A 23,214-nucleotide genomic window follows, 5' to 3' on the forward strand; every position below is an offset into this window, starting at 1 on the left:
GGTGGTTCTTATTTGTGATTTCACCAAAGTCAACTTCGAGAATGATTTGGTTAACTTTTTTTCTCAGATGCGAAATGTTACGTGTTCTCATTGTCTCTCAATAACTTAACTTCACGGGCGAAATGTTGGTTAAATAACTCACGTTTCGTTTTGTTTTTGTTAGCCGTGACTAATACTATACGTAGTTTTACATTTTATTGCGATTTCAAATGAAAAAGCCTTAGAGAAGCAAAGACAAAAACAACACTAAACCTGACATAACTAATGTTATCCAAAATTCAAGTGTCAATATCTCTAGTTTCAAAACTCGAACCGTAAAAATGTTTTCACTATGGTGCTCTTCGGGAAAAGTGTACAAAAATGATTCGCTAAAAGTAGGCCGTTTTTCAATCATTTCAATAACTCACCTGATTTCGAACGTTTCAGAAAATTATTCATGAAAGTAGACTGACGCAAGGTAGTATTTTCCAGTTCTCTCTGCCTTTTCCTATTTTCTGCCCCTGGCAGTTTTTTCTTTGCTGTACTCATTTTCATTGGATGCGAAAACGGAAAACCTGTTAAGACCGTACTCTTCCAATTCATGCGATTCACTCACTACCAGACAACAACTGAGTATCCGAAGGCAAGCAATTCCAAGATATATATTTTTTAAAAAATTCTTATCGTTCCGCTTATTGTTGCGGATTATTAAAATGTTCAAAACTGTCCAGTAGCCCTTCCGAACAGCCGCCTGCCACGTTCTGAAGCGGTGAACGGAAAAAGAAACACCGACAATTTAATTCGTAAAAATGAGAATGGATCTTATAAGGAATTGTTGACGTTAGAGGACAGGTTCCACGCGATTGTTGACAGTTCATTGAAGCAGCAAACAAAATTAACGATGTTTTGGCATTTTTTCTCCTTTTACATATCTCCAAAGTGTTTCAGTCGGAACTTTTGCAACGTGGAAGTTGCATAGCAACAAATATGCGCAAGAACAAGAACTAGTTTACCCGGCTACGTTCTGCCTTCATATCGCCCGGCGTTCGTGAAACAACGCCCACTTAGACGCCGGAACGGGTCAAGCTTTTAATGTTATTGCAAAATGTACAACTTTATTGAACAGTTTGACACATGAATGTTTTACTCTTGATGTCGCATTGGGCTGATAATAGTTAAAACATTCTACTACAGAAATAACTACCGGTAATTCTTCACAATAACTTCTAATACTTGTTCGTTAAGGTACAAAATTCTCAACATTGTATTTATCACAGAGAATGCAACCGAACTATATTCACTGAAGCGAAATGAAATTATAACTTTCATCTTAAAAAAACTTAATACAAGTAGCCTTGAATATGTTAATAATTATAATATATATATATATAAAATATTATATGCATTAATCACACTGATAAACAATGAAATACTCCTTTAAATAAAACTAATCTTTATGTATTCAGATGTGCTGATAACGAATATCGCATCCATTTTCCTGTATCACCTAAATTTTTTGCAGAACACCCACATTTTATAGTTTTATGGTTTCAGGTCTCCGCACTTTGCTTAACGTTTCGTTCCTAGCAAATGGATAAAAACCTTTTAGAGACCTTGTGTGTTTATTACTGGCACTTAATATTTCGTGTTGGAAACATCTGGCAGTAGAGTAATTTCCTTTTTCTGTCAAAAATTGTTCTCTTGTGGGTTAGTCGAGTCTTAACTTCCTTTCCGATAACTTCACGAGTAGCCGTATTTTATGTTTGTGTATGTTCGTGAAATTGTGAATGTAATATTGTGTATAGTGTAGTGAAGTGTAAGTTGTATTTTAACAAAACGATCAGAGCATTCATAATTGTTTTTGTAAAGAAATATATTATAACTCAATTAATTAGTTCGCCATGTCACGCAAATATGTGAATAACCCGAACTTGTTTTGTTATGTTTGCGGGGAATTTACTCCGAAGTCACAGAGAAATACTTTAACTCCTGTAGTGAAAAAAGCATATGAGTTGTATTTTGGAAGTAAAGTAGACTAGGGCAAAACCTGGGCACCAGGTAAAATTTCTTGTAATTGTTCGCGAACTTTACGTGGTTGGCTTAATGGCATTCACAAATCAATGCCCTTCGGAAACCCTGTAATATAGACAGAACAGAAAGATCATACTACGGATTGTTACTTCTGTTTAACAAACATAGTGGAATAAATCAAAACATTCTATATCTTATCCTGATGTTCCTTCAGCCAAGAAACCTAAGTGTCATGATTTTATACCAATTCCTAAGCCTCCTACAGAATGGACAGTGGATGAAACAGAACCAAGCAGTGCTTCTCCAGATGACGAACCTGGACCCTCATATTCAAACACTTTCGCAAACCTTTCGCATTCACTACTGACGACAACGTTGAGCAAGTCCGTGGCATAATTCTGACCCACGAGTGACAATCGATGAAGTGGCAAGTCATCTGCACTTTAGCCCTCTATATTGTGATGCAAGTCTTCAGAAGATTTCGGTCCCTGATACACCTTCAGACCACAAAAGAGAGATTACTGATCGCTGTTCTCCTTTGGTATAAATGGTGGGTGACGCGGCCATTTTTACCCTGTACTACAAGAAAAGAAAAAATAATTGTGAAGATCAAAAATACACTAAATTAGTGACGAATGATGCACACTCCATTTTCATGCCAGCGCAGAAAACAGTTTGGCCAACCTATATAGAGTAAGGTGTCACGGTTTTGTAATTGTTTCATGCAGAAATATTGTTCATTCAGGTTACGGAAATTTACTGTTAGTTAGCAAAGGATAGTGCAATGTGTATTGCTTTTTTCATGTGTGTCTGTAGATACATAGCTTGAATATAAAATTATGAACTCAAACTGCGCAGTCTTGCCCCACCTTACTCTAAAATTACAGCAAGAGTGCAGATAATTATTGACCGACCCTCGTATGTAGATTGATTCCGCCAAGCTTCCATCATTTGGCATTTTGTATTTGAGTTATTGGAGAACATTCCTATGAAAAATCTTTTCTGTAGTATTTAATTCCGGGTTGGAGCAAAATTTTAGCTAATTCCAATCTACTATTAATGAACATAAGCATTGCACATTATACACTTGTCCTCGCAGCAAACTAAACAGTACCTTGATTCGACAGCTTCCTTTGACGATATTTCGTTGTTTTCATTATGAACTGATTTTCTTCCTTTTAACTCCTGTTGGCGGCGATTGGGTTAAAAAATCGGGGGGCAAGGTGCCAAAACTGGGGGAGGTGGCAAAGGCAGTATATTTCCCTTTGTATATAAGGTTTAGCACAGTGCGAGAATAAAAAGTGGCGAAAAGTGGGATGGCAAATGCCCCCGTAGCCCCCATAGTCGCCGCCAGTGCCTGTTGGTTTTCAGCAGTTTCCAGTAGAAGTTGATGAAGATGCTCTACCAATCCCATCGGAATTATTCTTCTTTGGAAAGATATCCGTCGTTAGAATTGTGGCAAGACTGTCGATAGCATCAAGCACGTCTTCGGTCATGCAGTATGTAAATTTTATTTTTTGTATTACATTGGCATCTAAAGTGACAAAACAACACTAACCTCAGACTCCAATTTCATAAACTCAAACGTGGCACTATTCTCCCTGCTCAATTATTACAGGTTCTATATTGAATTACGAGGCCATTCTTGAGCATATATACGATCATTTGGTATATAACGCTAATACATTAAATATACTAGTAATATATGTGCAGTGATATTGACAGACATTTAAATTACAGTCTCGCATACAACGGACTTACCTTGGCTATTTTACAACTGGTCGGAAATCAAGTCTTCTGCATACCATAGTTAAATACTGGCGCCTCAGGGAATATTCCAGAGCTGTTTCTTTCTTTCGTGACTTCAGAAGCTTCAATCAAGGTACTGCATATGTCATCTCTGGAATTTCTTCTCAAAAACGCTCTTTACGAGCACTTGTCGTTATTACCCTAAGGGACTATATACAGATTCGGCTAATGGTTTATTTTTGCTCACGTCAGTCTTCAGAATAACTTACTTACCCTGCTTTACGCCGACCTCTGTGGAGAAGTGGTTATCACAGCCCTCTACGGGGCCAGAGTTTCCGGGTTCGAATCCCTGCTAGGCATGGATGTTCTTAATGAGTGTCACTTCATCAATTTCATCATATCGCTCATCCTCGCCCAAATCAATCAATCAAATAACCTGCTTTTAACGTTGTCGACTTGTAATCAAGGAATCGCGGGTTCGATACTCGGTGGAGACACTTAGTGGTACGGATCCCACTTGAAGCTGTAGCTGTAGGCTCTCTGTGCATAATTCACAAGTAGTACCTGAAGAACAAGCCAAAGACTCACAATTGAGTGATATCATAACATGAATTAAGTACCGATTAATACATATAATTTATTGAATGACATATTGTTCTAAAAATAACCAAAGCTAAAGGAATGTCTTACAGGATTTGCTGATGGTCTAGAACATTTCAAATGTTTATTTAAAGTTAAGTTCATGTGCAACAATTCAGAGTAAACTTTACAAGAGAAGCAAAATAATACATTAGATCCTCTTAAGCAAAATTATTTGGGGGGGCTCTGCCCCCCCACATCGTTAACATTGGGTAGGCTCGGGCCCCCCCAAGCCCCATGCAGTCGGCGCCTATTGCTGCTGGTGCTGCCAAGGGCTGATGATGGAGGCAGCAAAGTGCTTTTCATCGGTTATGGACCTTCGAATGTGATTCGTTCTTTCCTCATTGAGATTTGGTAAGATGGGGTAACGGCGATCAAGCTCCACACTGTCAAACCCATCTTTGGTGTATGTCGTTCCTCACACCGTCCCCCCGGCAGAGAAGGGATAATACTAAATCGGCTTCCAATTGGACACGGCCGTGTCATCCATAGTCATTTGCTGCAAGATCTGGACCCTACGCTCTGATGTTATTTTAAATATTCAGCACATTATTATGGAATGCGCGGGTTTTAATGTCCTCAAAAGTTTCATCTCCCAGAACAATTCGTTAACTTATTTTACCCGAAGACATACAGATATAGTAGAAATATTTATCAACTAGCAAGTCAGACCAGCCATATGGGGGTGGACACTTAAAGAGAGCATCTTCACCAGGCTACAACCGTTGAACCAACGGCACCACATAGTTTTTACCTTCATGTAGTACGCTGAAGGGAAAGAGTTATGTTGTTCCTGCTGAAAACCTACCTTGACATGTGAATTAACACGTGGGAGAACTCTTGGATTCCGATGAACATGTTTAGTTTCACGATATTCTCATGCTTTTTCGTAGATTGGGATCTAAGGAAGGGGGGGGGGCAGAAGAAAACTTGGAGCTTAACTTAACAAGTTTCAACGAACAAAAATATCATCCACGACTATTTTGATGTATAAACGTTTAATTTGAAAAATTATGTAAGAAATAAATACTCGTTACTTTGCTCATCAGGGTCGAGGACAAAATTACCACTAACTTGTAAATTTTCACAAACCTGTAAATTTTGGTGGCAGGGGGCATGTGCCCCTCCCCACCGCCAAGTTACTCTTATACTCATAGACTTTTATATTGCTTGTACACTTCGAACATTTCAAAGCATTCATGTTACAGCTTACCAGCACAAATGTTTCCACTGTTTTTTTGTTTTTTTTTCATACACAGTGACGCGAAATTCGGCTTACTCAAACAGTCGCAATCTGTCTGTCTGTTGGTAGGACTATACAATGTTCTTAACCATTCCCCACAAAGCAAGATTTAATGGCACCGCCAACCTATCAGTGATCACAAAATATCACTATCAGCGAGCTATTTCGATCAATGTTTCCTCATTCCGCCATTAGTTCCACGTGTAATGTGACTTACTGTACTCCTACAATTCGAATCTTACGCTCCATTATACCTTCATACATTGAAAATTTACACATTTCAGCTACTGATACAATATATGGATAAATAGTATTCTACAAAACATTCATGACATAGCCCATTTAGTCCCTCTTATTGTTCCTTAGTTATCTATTTTTCCCCAAGGCATACGGTTTTGGCATTCTGGCTATTAGTTATTCTGGAGTATATGAACAACACTAAAATATCATTTCTGTAGTAATTACTTCCGGGTTCTATCCTAAATCCACCCTACTATAAATCTGTGTTGGATTAACAAAAAAGGGCCTCATAGCTCTTGATTTCTAACATATACACGACCGTAAATATTACTATCCAATAATGTTATAGAAAAGATATCTTGAAATGAATGCTTCACATTTCATTCGCAATGTTTCCTGAAAAATCATAATTTGTAGCCTGTACAAATTGATTAGCATTTAATATTGTTGTGTTAATGTACATACTTTCCTTAATTTACTATCAACATAAGAACTTACCGTTATTACCCCTTACCTGGTGGCGTTATAACCCGTAAAGTTGGGTAATAACACCAGTTTGCTACGATTACTTTCAAGTTCCCTACAAAAGTTGCTTTTGAATTTCAGCTACCCTTTTGCCTTCCTGTGTCTACTACATAAGCTACTCTATCTTTCCCTGTGCTTGTTTGTGAAAAAGAACTTTCATCAGTAAAGATACAATCAGGGCCGGATTTACCTCTTTGCCGCCCAGAGGCCAAACAAGCTCTGCCGTCCCCCATACCGTTTATCAAGAAAGAAAAAAAAAATCATTACATTCTGTATTACTACAGAGGTTGTTCCATCTACATTTGGCCAATTTTGACTTACCCAAAAATTTAGACGAATCCATGGCGCCAGGTCCGTAAGTGCTCGATGTGTGTCCCTTGGTTCCTAACAATAGCCCGACAGCGTAATTTCCACTGTAATAGGCTTCTCTGAAGAACTGGGAGGGGAATCGTGTCCAATTCACTTTGCACAGCTTTCCAAAGTCCTTCCACAGTTGTCACACGCCGTTTTCCGAAAGCCCGCTTCAGCAAGTCAAATCCACAAATAGTCCATAGGACTTGCATCTGGAGATTTAACAGGTACCTCATTGAAAGGTATCACCTGTATACCACTTGCCTCCTCCATCTCCCTGTAGAATGCGAGGGACGATCGTGAAGTATGTGATGAGGCCTTGTCCATGTGAATGCGCACCAGATTGGCATCATTTCCGTACATTGTTGGAATCTCATGCTCGTAGATCGGCCGCATGATCTGCTCCTGATAATACTGCGAGTTTATTTTGCAGTTCTTCGCCACCCTACGAATCTTCAGTTTACCTCAGTAACAGTAGCCAGTAACGACCATGAACCCTTTTGGGAAGGATTCTTTACATACACGGACCCACCTTCTGAAGTTCTTTGCGCCTTTCTCTCGGTACATGATGGCTCCCGGTTTACCGCAGTCGGAAAGGTAAATCCATGCTTCATCGAGCGTTACGATTTGCTTCCACCTTTGTTTTGCCAGATGCCATCCGTACAGCTTCCGGGCGTTACACTTTCGTTCCTTTTGGTGGGCATCCGTGAGAAGATGGCAGCGAGATTTCATGACTTTTTCCAGCTTGAGTTGATGGTGTAAGGTCCGGCTCACAGTCCCCAAAGACACGTCAAGACGATTAGCCATACACCTTTGTGTTGGCGGATTTTCTTGCATTGCCATTTTGCGCAGTTTCCTCTGCATGGTAGGGGTGGCCTTGGCCTTGGCCCGCTTCCTAGGCAACTTCGTTGGTGATCCAAATGGTGGAGCTTCGTTGCTCTTGTACTTTTTAATAACATTTTTTATTCCACTTAAACTGATGTTGCAACCATTCTTCTTGCACTGTTTTCTAATGACAGAAACACTAAACTGGGCGTCATAAAGAGCCGCAACATAGCCTTCCCAAAACCGGCTTAGTTTGGGCGGCATGTTGGTCACAGAGCGGAAACCCACACACTTGGAAAAAGATTTTACACAACACTCACAACAATGGTCCTGTTTTGTGCGTTATTTTCGTCCGCGCGGATAAACAACTCCGTACCCAGACAGTCACTGCACAACACTGCAGGACGCCACGCTCCAATTCGGTTGAGTCCAACCTGCCCGGGAGGGGGGGGGGGGGGAGGAACGAAATTGGCCAAACGTAGACGGAACAACCTCTGTATTCTTACTATTAACGGCATGCAGTATTAATTAAATTATAGTTGCATACAAAAAATGTAACAAAGCGATATGACATAAATTATATACTAAATTACATTTTAACATTTACCTCGTTTTTCAGAGAAGACTTTTATTTTTAGTTCAAGTGATAGGCGCATCCCATCATACAAGAAACACACACTGGGCTCATCAACTGCACTTTCTTCACTTTTTTCCTGATTGCATTTCTGTATAAAAAAAGAACTGATTTTCGGAACCTTCTTCAGAAATGATTCCTCCTTTTCATATTTCTCCGCTTTTCTCTTTTTGTATTGTGACCCACTGAGTCTTATTCTTTGGTCACTCATAATGAGCGTAATGACGTTTTCAAACTCACGTCGGACACTGACACACGCGAGACGCGACACTCAACCTACTTCTTGAATAATATTCTCGAGCAACTAACAGTAGAATAGTACAATGCGAAACCCTTTTAATAATGCTTGCGCCGACAAATTAATTCTCAACAATTCAACGCGAATCACATGCTTTTGATTTGCGGCCAATGCCGGCAGTAACAAGGAACGGCGTTCCTGGAACGCAGCCAAGCCAGTGTTGTCTTTCAAAAGCAAGCGGCAGGCTCCACGTTCTTGCCGCAATCGCCGACCCGGCTCAGCACAATACTGTACATTCGAAACAGCAACGTCTGTAATTAAAACAACAAATTATAGTAAACTAGTTCAGAGCCCTGCTAGCCTATCTCTCTTAAGAAATATTCTTCGTTAACTTATATTTACAATACAACTACATTAAGTCATTCCATTCGTGTCCGGAGAAAAAAAGAGGCAATCCGAGAATTATGTATTCCTTGTAAATTTAAAACAAACAATCGTGCCGCCCCCACCAAAGTGCCGCTCTAGGCCCGGGCCTATGAGGCCTATTGGGAAATCCGGGCCTGGATACAATTGACACAACCTTAACGTGGAGTTATTACCCCAAGGGACCTCATATTCATCTCCTTTAGCGTATGCTATTATATCCCTCCTCCTTCACTGAAGCAACATTATATATGGCTGATATATTTCCAGATAAACAAGCTTCATTTACAAGAAATTTCATATTTTTTATGACCAGTTTAAAAGAAACTACACACAATGTGAATTCCACTAGATTTCAGGTGAGCTGTGCCCCACGAGGAGAGATGCCCCGCGTGGTGTAATACAGCCAGTTTCCACTAGAATGCTCTGTTTGTAATTCGATGTTCTCAATTGCAGCCTGGCCGTTATCGTATGTGAAATCTGAGTTGACGCGGCTTTTATTTTTTTAAATAATCGAGACAAAATATAAGTTACATCGGCTTATACCTGAAGACTAGCTTCCTACGATTTCACGGTCATGTCGTCTTTTCCGCCAGCAAAACAGAGCGGGACAAAAGGACATCTTACTGCAGGGCTTAAGCACACCTTAACTCACACTGTGTCGACGCTACTGACTGAGTTACTAAAGTTAAAAATATGAATTTTGGGGTTTTGTGTGTGTAGTACATGAGTACACACAAATGATTTTCGTAATTCATCATGCTCAACCGCTACCCCCTCCGCACCCTCATTCACACCATTCTCTGGTGCCTATGCCAGGATGGGAAATGGAAAAGTTGTTCCTTTGTTGGGCAGAAAAGAATATACTGCCTTCAACACAACCTTTTCAAAATTATAATTTGATGGTACATTAGTTTTAGACCAATGATGAAATATGCAAATGTTCTAGTACCCTCCTCAATATAATACCGAAAGTAATATATGATGCTTAGTATGTAGTAGAAATTTATAGTTTTAATTATATTTGATAATTTTCCCAACAGATGGCACTTTGGAAAAAATTAAGACTTTCCTGCCATCACTGCCACAAAATGATTAATTTAGATATTTTTTTTTCACTCAGAAATCACACGATTTTCTTCCTTCTTACAAAGTATAAAGTTTTACTAGTAAACTGGATCATATTTACATTGTTCGTAATTTCTCAAGAAAGATAACATCTACATGAAGATAATTGGGTCTAGCTGAGAACCATGTGGGAATCCTATGATGTCAGGTGAATTTGGTGGCCAAAATATATTGGAAATGACACGATCTTCAAAGAAGAAAACGACATCAGTCATGGGATCTGTGTCAGGTGATGATGCTCAAATTAGCTAGTACGGAGTTCATTGTCCAACTGGTTCACAAACTCATGACAGATTCTCAGATACACTGCGCTATCCGCCGTTGAATAGAAGATGATGGGAACAATAATGCGGCCCAGAGACATAGCATACAACACAGATATATTCATCATGAATTCTAACTATCCCAAATTTGGTAATTGATGTGTCCACTTAGGTGGAACCATGTCTTGTCGGAGTATTCCCGGATTTACATCTACAAAGTGCTAGAACCAGTGACAGTAAATGAGTCTCATCGGTTCATTACATGGGATTAATTCTTGCACAGCAGTAACACGATATTCCAAGCAGTTTTTTTTCCAGTTTGTTGACATGTGCTTATGGGCCCACTCCCCTTCCATTCTTCTGTGATATTTTACGCAAGGCCTTCAGTGAGGAAGCCTGCACAGTTGCTTCTGGCATTTTTGGAAGGTTCTCCTTCATGCGCATCCAACAATGTTTCCATGGTTTTCGGGTTGGTTTCCGAACTCCAAACTGGCAGACAATAAACACGCGCTGTTGCACTGCGTACCTGTTCAACTGTACTGATGTGTACTACCAGGTGAAGGAAAGTGAAAAAATGCGATATTTGAAGAGTAAAATGAATTAATTTTCAACACCTTGATGCAGTAAATGAAAATATCAAATAGTGGTTCTTTAGAAACACTCTTTCTCAGTGTTCGGGTAAAATTTGAAATTTGTATGTTGACTTTCTCTCGAGATAATTGTGACCAAGTTACCCCATAAGCTTACACAGGTTTGACAGGGAAAATGCTCAAACTTTCACCACGGAATAAGATCTCCTTAATCGTAACACATCACAATTACTCCTGCAGATCCTGTAATAATAGAACAGTCAGATGAGAGTAGGTGGAACCCAACGTTCTGGAGCGGTCCCTCCCCTCTCTCCCCTCCCCCTCTTTCTCACCTTAATGGATTTCTCGCGTAAGGCATGAGCAGTGTTGCCAACTCCTCACTCGAAAAATCACCAAGGTTTTTGTTTTACGCACTAAACTAACCTACAATGAGAGAAAAATGGACAGAAAAAAGCTCTGGCATTATTTTTTAAGCTATTTTAGTAGGTGAAACCCAACGTTCTGGAGCGGTTTTTTGACCTACTTTTCGCCTTACGATATTTTACTATAAGGCTGTCTCCCCTTACGATATTTTTCTGTAAGGCTAGACCGGTTCTTTGACCTATTTTTCGCCTTACGACATTTTACTATAAGGCTGTCTCCCCTTACGATATTTTTCTGTAAGCTCAGTTCTAGAGCGGTTTTTTGACCTATTTTTCGTGTAGACCCAAATGGAGAATTCAACGCCCGAAAATGGAGCTCGGTGGAGCTCGCCTTAATGGTTTGCTCTTGTAAGGCATGAGCTCTATTTTCTCGCAGTGTTACCAACTCCTCACTCGAAAAAATCACCAGGGTTTTTGTTTTTGGGTATAACCTAACCTAAAGCAAGGAGGTGGCAACCTTGCTTGAGGTATTTTCTCGCAGTGTTGCCAACTCCTCACTCGAAAAAAATCACCAAGGTTTTTTTTCTTGGTCTAACGTAACCTAAAGCAAGGAGGTGGCAATTTTGCTTGAGGCTTGCCTTACAGTGCATAAAGCAAGGTTGCCAACCCACTGGTATTTTTGCCATAGCTTTTTACAAGAAAAAAAAAAGAGAAAGGGAAGAGTTAAACAACCGACAGCTTACCCACAGTTTTTTTTGCTCTAACCTAACCTAAAGCAAGGAGCTGGCAACTTTGCTTGTGCAATCAACCCGGTCGACCGCCCTCAAGTGGAGATAAGCGTTGCCAACTCCTCACTCGAAAGAAAATCACCAAGGTTTTTTTGGTCTAACCTAACCTAAAGCAAGGAGGTGGCAATTTTGCTTGTGCAATCAACCCGGTTGACCGCCCTCAAGTAAAGATCAGCGTTGCCAACCTACATATACTAAACAAGGAGAGCCGGCACTGCCGTAAAAGAGAGAGAGAGATGGGTGGATGGTAATATAGTATGTGTGTGCGTGTGTGCGTATAATATGTAGCATTATTAACTAGAGTGTGTTGGCAATTTACTTGCAACTAAAAAAATAGAGATGCCAACGTTGGTGTAAGATGAAGAGAGAGAGAGAGAGAGAGATTTATGGCTGGCAACAGTAACGAGCGAATGCGCCATATCGTAATTTTCCAACTCCGTATATCGTGATTTTTGTAAACCTCTCTCTCGGGGGAAACACGATGTGTTATACACACGCGCGCGCGCGCCTGTATTGTGACGCAAACAAACAAACAAAATAATAAATGTTGTTTTTTAGGATACCTGGCCCCCTATAACCTCGCGAGGGTGCGTGGTGCCCAACGCAGTTCTAATGGCCGCGGCTAACAAAGCCATGCCTTTGTAGAGTTTCATGGGTTTTTTTTTTTTCCTCCCACCCCCTCAATTTGTTTAAGAAATTCGATTTGATCCTAAAAAACACTCTGCATCCTATTGGAGTGCTTTGGATGTGTTTTTAGATTAAAAATTTTGTAATTGGGGAATGTAGAAAAGCTATTCTTGCTTGTTGGCGATATTTTTTAAAACTGCTCCGTGACCCTCTTGTTTTTCACGTCGTAGGCGAAGGACTTCTCTGCAATCAGGATGACACTGCATAGGGTATCCTCGGGCAAGGCATCGTGGAACTCGCAGACGACCTTGATGTTGGTTCGATCGTTGACCACAACTTTTTTTTCTCTTAGATGTGTTGATGACGGTCATGGGTCTCCGTGCTTTGAACTCGCTGGGCGTGTAGTACATGTCCACGCTCCCCTCGGTCACGCGTTTGTAAGCCGAAAACGCTTCGTAAAGTTTGAGGTAATTGTTTTTGGTCACGTCGAGGTTGTAATTCTCGCGCGGGAACACTTTGTTGCGTCTATTTTTGAGATAAACATTCTTGATCTTGCAGTCGTCGAATTTACTGGAATTTTTTTCCTGATTGTTATTGCGCCCGGTCTGAAAGAGCACTACGACGAAATCTGGCATGTCGAACTGTATGTTGTTGAACTGCGTCGTCACGTCGAATTCCATGTGACTTCCCGATGCCACCTTCTGTACGCACTGGTAACTGTGAAAGTGAATCGCCACCTGCGGACTTTTCAAGATCTCCGCTTTGTACTTGAGGGCGTAGTTTGTTTCGTATTCCACCACCGGCATTCTCAATTCCATGCTCCGGATGACGCATTTCGCTGCTTCGGGTAAAGTGTTGGCTATCGGTGTGGTGCCGTCCGGACCCAAAGTAGCGTATCGCATCAGTGCGTCGTTGTCGTTGGCCGCTCTTCGAAACGTAACGCGCAGTCCTCCCTTCCACATGATCTCCTTGTAGTCCGAGAAGAAACCAGGCAGCAGACGCATGGGAAAGAGCACCGTGTGACTTTTCGTCGATATTTTGGCCCCGGCTTCGAATCCTCCTGCTTGATAGTATGCTGCGTCCGTTTTGGATAATTTCAAAGTTCCCACTGCCGTCGACGTGATGCCTGGATAGTCTATTCTGTCGATGACGGTGTTGTGTTTCCTCACCTCCACCTGCGAGAACAGGTGAGGCACGAAGTTGTCCACGAGTATCAAGTTTGCTGCTGCAGGAAACGCGTCTCCGCTTTCTTTCTTCACCACGTCGAATTGAAGGTAGAGGTCCGCTCTGTGAGGATGAATGAACCCGTCGCCTACGTCCACGTCGTATTCGATTTTTTTGTTTGCTTTGTTCAAATTTCCGAACATAGGTTCTATTCATATTTTACTTACGTATAGGCGTACGTGATGAATCCGAAAACAGATTTCTCCTAAGTCTTACTGTTTCCAAGATAACCCTATTTCCGGTCGCCATTTTGGATTTCCGAGCATAGATTCTATTCATATTTTACTCACATATAGGCGTACGTGACGAATCCGCAAACAGATTTCTCCTAAGTCTCACCGTTTCCAAGATAACGCCACTTCCGGTCGCCATTTTGGATTTCCGAGCATAGGTTCTATTCATATTTTTTCTCACATATAGGCGTACGTGATGAATCCGCAAACAGATTTCTCCTAAGTCTTACCGTTTCTAAGATAATGCCACTTCCGGTCGCCATTTTGGATTTCCGAGCATAGGTTCTATTCATATTTTTTCTCACGTATAGGTGTACATGATGAATCACCAAACAGATTCTTGCTAAGTCTTACCGTTTCCAAGATAACCCCACTTCCGGTCGCCATTTTGAATTTCCGAGCATAGGTTCTATTCATATTTTACTCACATATAGGCGTACGTGACGAATCCGCAAACAGATTTCTCCTAAGTCTCACCGTTTCCAAGATAACGCCACTTCCGGTCGCCATTTTGGATTTCCGAGCATAGGTTCTATTCATATTTTTTCTCACATATAGGTGTACGTGATGAATCACCAAACAGATTTTTCATAAGTCATGAATTGGAGGGTTCTATGACAACCTATATTAATTCTCGTAAGAGAACAGAACGTGTCCTACGGGGCAAGTTAAGGGGCATGTGCATGGCCAAAGGGGAAGTTTTTTTGCGCGCTCAAGCATGATTTAATTTTATTATATTTTCAGATTGACCACAAAACAAGGTGTTGACAGGCAGTGTGTATATATATTGTAAGAAGATGTTTTATTATCAACCTCTACTTCTTGCAGTACATCCTGGACACAGCGTTGCAGGTTAACAAAGGACCTTTGGTCAGTATATATTTTTTTTCTTAAAACTGTTCGGTTACTCGCTCGTTCCTGACATCATACACAAAAGTTTTCTCCGCGATGAGGATGACGCTACACAGAGTGTCGGCAGGCAAGGCATCGTGGAACTCGCACACAATCTTGATGTTGGTGCGATCGTTAACAACCACCTGCTTTCTTTTAGATGTGTTGATGACGAACATGGGTCTGTGAGCTATGAACTCGTTTGGATTGTAGTACACGTCCACGTTACCGGAAGTCACTCGTTTGTAAGCTGTGTACGCCTCGTACAGTTTCAGGTAGTCCTCTTCTGCGATGTTTAGGTTGTAGTTCTCACGTGGGAAAACTTCGTTCCTGCCATTTTTGAGGTAAATGTTCTTAATCTTGCAGTTGTCGAACTGGCTTGAATTTTTCTCCTGATTGTTACCCCTTCCTGTCTGGAAGAGTACGGCTGCAAACTCGGGCATGTCGTACCGAATGTTGTTGAATTGCGTGGTTACGTCAAATTCGAAATGATTGCCGGAAGCAGGTTTTTGCACACACTGGTAGCCATAAAACTGAATAGACACTTGAGGATTCTTCAGGATGTCGGCTTTGTACTTGAGAGCATAGTTTGATTCGTATTCTACCACTGGCACGCGCAGCTCCATGGACCTTACAATACACTTGGCAGCGTCGGGTAGTGTGTTGGGAAGCAAGGTAGTCCCGTCCGGGCCCAAAGTGCTGTATCGCATCAGTGCGTCGTTGTCGTTGGCAGCTCTGCGAAAAGTGACGCGCAAACCACCCTTCCACATGATCTCCTTGTAGTCCGAGAAGAAACCGGGCAGCAGACGCATGGGAAACAGTACTGTGTGACTTTGTGTTTTGATTTTTGTACCTGCTTCGAATCCCCCTGCCTGGTAGTATGCTGCATCGGTCTTGGAGAGTTTTAGTGTTCCCACGGCAGTCGAGGTAATCCCGGGGTAGTCAACCCTATCGATGACGGTGCCGTGCTTTCTAACTTCCACCTGCGAGAATAGGTACGGCACAAAATTATCTACGAGTCTTAGGTTTGCGTTGGCAAGAAATGCTTCGCCGTTGTCTCTTTTTACTACATCAAACTTGACGTACAAATCAGCTCTGTGAGGGTGAATGAATCCATCCCCGACGTCCACATCGTATTCTATCTCTCGATTCGCTTCGTTAAGGTTGGCAAACGTGCGACGGTTGGGAGGGAAGGACTGCAACTCGTAACTTTCGATTTGTTCCATGATGGCTATTTATTATATGTTAATCTCCACGACGGCAGTGGTCGCGGCTCCTGCAAAATCAACCACCTCCCCCTTTTTTGTTTGTCACTGCTAATTCTATGTTGTCTATGCGATTACGATATACAGGAAAGTATATCGGTGGGGAGGGTGTGTAGATAATTGGCTCCATGAACTCAGAGTTTGGTTTGAACCTAACGATAATACCTGTCTGCTTGTGACTCCCTGGGATGCCGTCAGAGGATTTGGTGATCATATCTTGATTATTTTTTACAGAGCAGTTCGGGTAGGTTGTTATTTATAGACCCCACCCCAATTTTTTTTTGTTTTGTGTTCATGGCGATGGTCGTACCTAATGCGGCGACTCGTTCGCCCAGCGAGACGTCTCTGCTGACGAGTCTCCCGAAAGCTGCGTGCTCTAACTTTCTGTCAGCATCATGACGTACATCGAGATCGGTATTGGTATTGTAGGCAATATCGTGATCCTTGCATGCAGCATCCAGGGGATTCACACTCTTGTCGTTTGTTTTTTTTTAGTCGCTGTTCGAGTTTGGTACCGGGACTGCGGTACTGGTAACCTAGCAAGTGCATCTTGAAGGGTAGCTAGTTGATGATGTCGTTCACGAGACCTCGACCTTCGACCACGTTCCAAAATTTCGGAGGTAGGGTGTTGAGGATTTTGATGAGGTACCCTATGCCTTTGTCGTTATTCACAATGAAGTTGGCAAGCTTGGAGCTAACCATGTCTTCAATTCCTACCTTCTTGTTGCAAAAGTTGCTGTTGCCTGCATTCTCCTCTCCTGCAATAACCATCAACCTGTCTATGAGCTTGCGCACGTCGTCAACCCACACAAACTTTTTGGGCAGGTTGTTGTAGAGTTTGACGCCGCTGCCTGTTTTGACCTGGTTCCATATCGGCTTGATGAGGTTCTTGTATTTTTCGCCGCTGCTAGATTTGACGCGATTCTGCGTAGCGTCGTTGTTTTGGTACAAGGCATCCGTCATGATCAAAATTTTCTTGTAACTTTGGTAATCTTCGTCTGTGTAATCTCTTGGCTGCTTTTTTTTGGTGATGAGTTCCCACAGTCCAACCGTGCCGGGGTACCTGTTCCAGCTGTTTTTCTCACCCAAATTGACTTTCACGTTGTCACCCTCGAACGTGACTTTCGATTTTCCGATTTTCCAAACCACACCCTCGTTGAGTTCCATGGTTGGGTACAATCCGAAAACCTCGTTTTTCTCGAACTAAACTCAACGGCCTGTTGATCAATCAATTTTCGGAACGCTGCTCTTCTTGCTGGAACAGTGACGATTTCGGATTCGCGACGATCGACATGACGAGGAAACCCAACGACGGAAAATACAAAAACAAAATTAACGACTTTCTAAACGTTGCAACGTTGTGAGAAACGTTTCTCACAACGTTGCAACGTTTAGAAAGTCGTTAATTTTGTTTTTGTATTTTCCGTCGTTGGGTTTCCTCGTCATGTCGATCGTCGCGAATCCGAAATCGTCACTGTTCCAGCAAGAAGAGCAGCGTTCCGAAAATTGATTGATCAACAGGCCGTTGAGTTTAGTTCGAGAAAAACGAGGTTTTCGGATTGTACCCAACCATGGAACTCAACGAGGGTGTGGTTTGGAAAATCGGAAAATCGAAAGTCACGTTCGAGGGTGACAACGTGAAAGTCAATTTGGGTGAGAAAAACAGCTGGAACAGGTACCCCGGCACGGTTGGACTGTGGGAACTCATCACCAAAAAAAAGCAGCCAAGAGATTACACAGACGAAGATTACCAAAGTTACAAGAAAATTTTGATCATGACGGATGCCTTGTACCAAAACAACGACGCTACGCAGAATCGCGTCAAATCTAGCAGCGGCGAAAAATACAAGAACCTCATCAAGCCGATATGGAACCAGGTCAAAACAGGCAGCGGCGTCAAACTCTACAACAACCTGCCCAAAAAGTTTGTGTGGGTTGACGACGTGCGCAAGCTCATAGACAGGTTGATGGTTATTGCAGGAGAGGAGAATGCAGGCAACAGCAACTTTTGCAACAAGAAGGTAGGAATTGAAGACATGGTTAGCTCCAAGCTTGCCAACTTCATTGTGAATAACGACAAAGGCATAGGGTACCTCATCAAAATCATCAACACCCTACCTCCGAAATTTTGGAACGTGGTCGAAGGTCGAGGTCTCGTGAACGACATCATCAACAAGCTACCCTTCAAGATGCACTTGCTAGGTTACCAGTACCGCAGTCCCGGTACCAAACTCGAACAGCGACTAAAAAAAAACAAACGACAAGAGTGTGAATCCCCTGGATGCTGCATGCAAGGATCACGATATTGCCTACAATACCAATACCGATCTCGATGTACGTCATGATGCTGACAGAAAGTTAGAGCACGCAGCTTTCGGGAGACTCGTCAGCAGAGACGTCTCGCTGGGCGAACGAGTCGCCGCATTAGGTACGACCATCGCCATGAACACAAAACAAAAAAAAATTGGGGTGGGGTCTATAAATAACAACCTACCCGAACTGCTCTGTAAAAAATAATCAAGATATGATCACCAAATCCTCTGACGGCATCCCAGGGAGTCACAAGCAGACAGGTATTATCGTTAGGTTCAAACCAAACTCTGAGTTCATGGAGCCAATTATCTACACACCCTCCCCACCGATATACTTTCCTGTATATCGTAATCGCATAGACAACATAGAATTAGCAGTGACAAACAAAAAGGGGAGGTGGTTGATTTTGCAGGAGCCGCGACCACTGCCGTCGTGGAGATTAACATATAATAAATAGCCATCATGGAACAAATCGAAAGTTACGAGTTGCAGTCCTTCCCTCCCAACCGTCGCACGTTTGCAACCTTAACGAAGCGAATCGAGAGATAGAATACGATGTGGACGTCGGGATGGATTCATTCACCCTCACAGAGCTGATTTGTACGTCAAGTTTGATGTAGTAAAAAGAGACAACGGCGAAGCATTTCTTGCCAACGCAAACCTAAGACTCGTAGATAATTTTGTGCCGTACCTATTCTCGCAGGTGGAAGTTAGAAAGCACGGCACCGTCATCGATAGGGTTGACTACCCCGGGATTACCTCGACTGCCGTGGGAACACTAAAACTCTCCAAGACCGATGCAGCATACTACCAGGCAGGGGGATTCGAAGCAGGTACAAAAATCAAAACACAAAGTCACACAGTACTGTTTCCCATGCGTCTGCTGCCCGGTTTCTTCTCGGACTACAAGGAGATCATGTGGAAGGGTGGTTTGCGCGTCACTTTTCGCAGAGCTGCCAACGACAACGACGCACTGATGCGATACAGCACTTTGGGCCCGGACGGGACTACCTTGCTTCCCAACACACTACCCGACGCTGCCAAGTGTATTGTAAGGTCCATGGAGCTGCGCGTGCCAGTGGTAGAATACGAATCAAACTATGCTCTCAAGTACAAAGCCGACATCCTGAAGAATCCTCAAGTGTCTATTCAGTTTTATGGCTACCAGTGTGTGCAAAAACCTGCTTCCGGCAATCATTTCGAATTTGACGTAACCACGCAATTCAACAACATTCGGTACGACATGCCGAGTTTGCAGCCGTACTCTTCCAGACAGGAAGGGGGTAACAATCAGGAGAAAAATTCAAGCCAGTTCGACAACTGCAAGATTAAGAACATTTACCTCAAAAATGGCAGGAACGAAGTTTTCCCACGTGAGAACTACAACCTAAACATCGCAGAAGAGGACTACCTGAAACTGTACGAGGCGTACACAGCTTACAAACGAGTGACTTCCGGTAACGTGGACGTGTACTACAATCCAAACGAGTTCATAGCTCACAGACCCATGTTCGTCATCAACACATCTAAAAGAAAGCAGGGTGGGTTGTTAACGATCGCACCAACATCAAGATTGTGTGCGAGTTCCACGATGCCTTGCCTGCCGACACTCTGTGTAGCGTCATCCTCATCGCGGAGAAAACTTTTGTGTATGATGTCAGGAACGAGCGAGTAACCGAACAGTTTTAAGAAAAAAAATATATACTGACCAAAGGTCCTTTGTTAACCTGCAACGCTGTGTCCAGGGATGTACTGCAAGAAGTAGAGGTTGATAATAAAACATCTTCTTACAATATATATACACACTGCCTGTCAACACCTTGTTTTGTGGTCAATCTGAAAATATAAATAAAATTAAATCATGCTTGAGCGCGCAAAAAAACTTCCCCCTTTGGCCATGCACATGCCCCTTAACTTGCCCCGTAGGGACACGTTCTGTTCTCTTACGAGAATTAATATAGGTTGTCATAGAACCCTCCAATTCATGACTTATGAAAAATCTGTTTGGTGATTCATCACGTACACCTATATGGTGAGAAAAAATATGAATAGAACCTATGCTCGGAAATCCAAAATGGCGACCGGAAGTGGCGTTATCTTGGAAACGGTGAGACTTAGGAGAAATCTGTTTGCGGATTCGTCACGTACGCCTATATGTGAGTAAATATGAATAGAACCTATGCTCGGAAATTCAAAATGGCGACCGGAAGTGGGGTTATCTTGGAAACGGTAAGACTTTAGCAAGAATCTGTTTGGTGATTCATCATGTACACCTATACGTGAGAAAAAATATGAATAGAACCTATGCTCGGAAATCCAAAATGGCGACCGGAAGTGGCATTATCTTAGAAACGGTAAGACTTAGGGAGAAATCTGTTTGCGGATTCATCACGTACGCCTATATGTGAGAAAAAATATGAATAGAACCTATGCTCGGAAATCCAAAATGGCGACCGGAAGTGCGTTATCTTGGAAACGGTGAGACTTAGGAGAAATCTGTTGCGGATTCGTCACGTACGCCTATATGTGAGTAAAATATGAATAGAATCTATGCTCGGAAATCCAAAATGGGCGACCGGAAATAGGGTTATCTTGGAAACAGTAAGACTTAGGAGAAATCTGTTTTCGGATTCATCACGTACGCCTATACGTAAGTAAAATATGAATAGAACCTATGTTCGGAAATTTGAACAAAGCAAACAAAAAAAATCGAATACGACGTGGACGTAGGCGACGGGTTCATTCATCCTCACAGAGCGGACCTCTACCTTCAATTCGACGTGGTGAAGAAAGAAAGCGGAGACGCGTTTCCTGCAGCAGCAAACTTGATACTCGTGGACAACTTCGTGCCTCACCTGTTCTCGCAGGTGGAGGTGAGGAAACACAACACCGTCATCGACAGAATAGACTATCCAGGCATCACGTCGACGGCAGTGGGAAACTTTGAAATTATCCAAAACGGACGCAGCATACTATCAAGCAGGAGGATTCGAAGCCGGGGCCAAATATCGACGAAAAGTCACACGGTGCTCTTTCCCATGCGTCTGCTGCCTGGTTTCTTCTCGGACTACAAGGAGATCATGTGGAAGGGAGGACTGCGCGTTACGTTTCGAAGAGCGGCCAACGACAACGACGCACTGATGCGATACGCTACTTTGGGTCCGGACGGCACCACACCGATAGCCAACACTTTACCCGAAGCAGCGAAATGCGTCATCCGGAGCATGGAATTGAGAATGCCGGTGGTGGAATACGAAACAAACTACGCCCTCAAGTACAAAGCGGAGATCTTGAAAAGTCCGCAGGTGGCGATTCACTTTCACAGTTACCAGTGCGTACAGTAAGGTGGCATCGGGGAAGTCACATGGAATTCGACGTGACGACGCAGTTCAACAACATACAGTTCGACATGCCAGATTTCGTCGTAGTGCTCTTTCAGACCGGGCGCAATAACAATCAGGAAAAAAATTCCAGTAAATTCGACGACTGCAAGATCAAGAATGTTTATCTCAAAAATAGACGCAACAAAGTGTTCCCGCGCGAGAATTACAACCTCGACGTGACCAAAAACAATTACCTCAAACTTTACGAAGCGTTTTCGGCTTACAAACGCGTGACCGAGGGGAGCGTGGACATGTACTACACGCCCAGCGAGTTCAAAGCACGGAGACCCATGACCGTCATCAACACATCTAAGAGAAAGAAGGTTGTGGTCAACGATCGAACCAACATCAAGGTCGTCTGCGAGTTCCACGATGCCTTGCCCGAGGATACCCTATGCAGTGTCATCCTGATTGCAGAGAAGTCCTTCGCCTACGACGTGAAAAACGAGAGGGTCACAGAGCAGTTTTAAAAAATATCGCCAACAAGCAAGAATAGCTTTTCTACATTCCCCAATTACAAAATTTTTAATCTAAAAACACATCCAAAGCACTCCAATAGGATGCAGAGTGTTTTTTAGGATCAAATCGAATTTCTTAAACAAATTGAGGGGGTGGGAGGAAAAAAAAAAACCCATGAAACTCTACAAAGGCATGGCTTTGTTAGCCGCGGCCATTAGAACTGCGTTGGGCACCACGCACCCTCGCGAGGTTATAGGGGGCCAGGTATCCTAAAAAACAACATTTATTATTTTGTTTGTTTGTTTGCGTCACAATACAGGCGCGCGCGCGCGTGTGTATAACACATCGTGTTTCCCCCGAGAGAGAGGTTTACAAAAATCACGATATACGGAGTTGGAAAATTACGATATGGCGCATTCGCTCGTTACTGTTGCCAGCCATAAATCTCTCTCTCTCTCTCTCTCTCTTCATCTTACACCAACGTTGGCATCTCTATTTTTTTAGTTGCAAGTAAATTGCCAACACACTCTAGTTAATAATGCTACATATTATACGCACACACGCACACACATACTATATTACCATCCACCCATCTCTCTCTCTCTTTTACGGCAGTGCCGGCTCTCCTTGTTTAGTATATGTAGGTTGGCAACGCTGATCTTTACTTGAGGGCGGTCAACCGGGTTGATTGCACAAGCAAAATTGCCACCTCCTTGCTTTAGGTTAGGTTAGACCAAAAAAACCTTGGTGATTTTTTTTCGAGTGAGGAGTTGGCAACGCTTATCTCCACTTGAGGGCGGTCGACCGGGTT

Source organism: Lepisma saccharinum, chromosome 13 (assembly GCF_977018435.1).
Source record: "Lepisma saccharinum chromosome 13, izLepSacc3.1, whole genome shotgun sequence".
NCBI classification, from domain to species: domain Eukaryota; kingdom Metazoa; phylum Arthropoda; class Insecta; order Zygentoma; family Lepismatidae; genus Lepisma; species Lepisma saccharinum.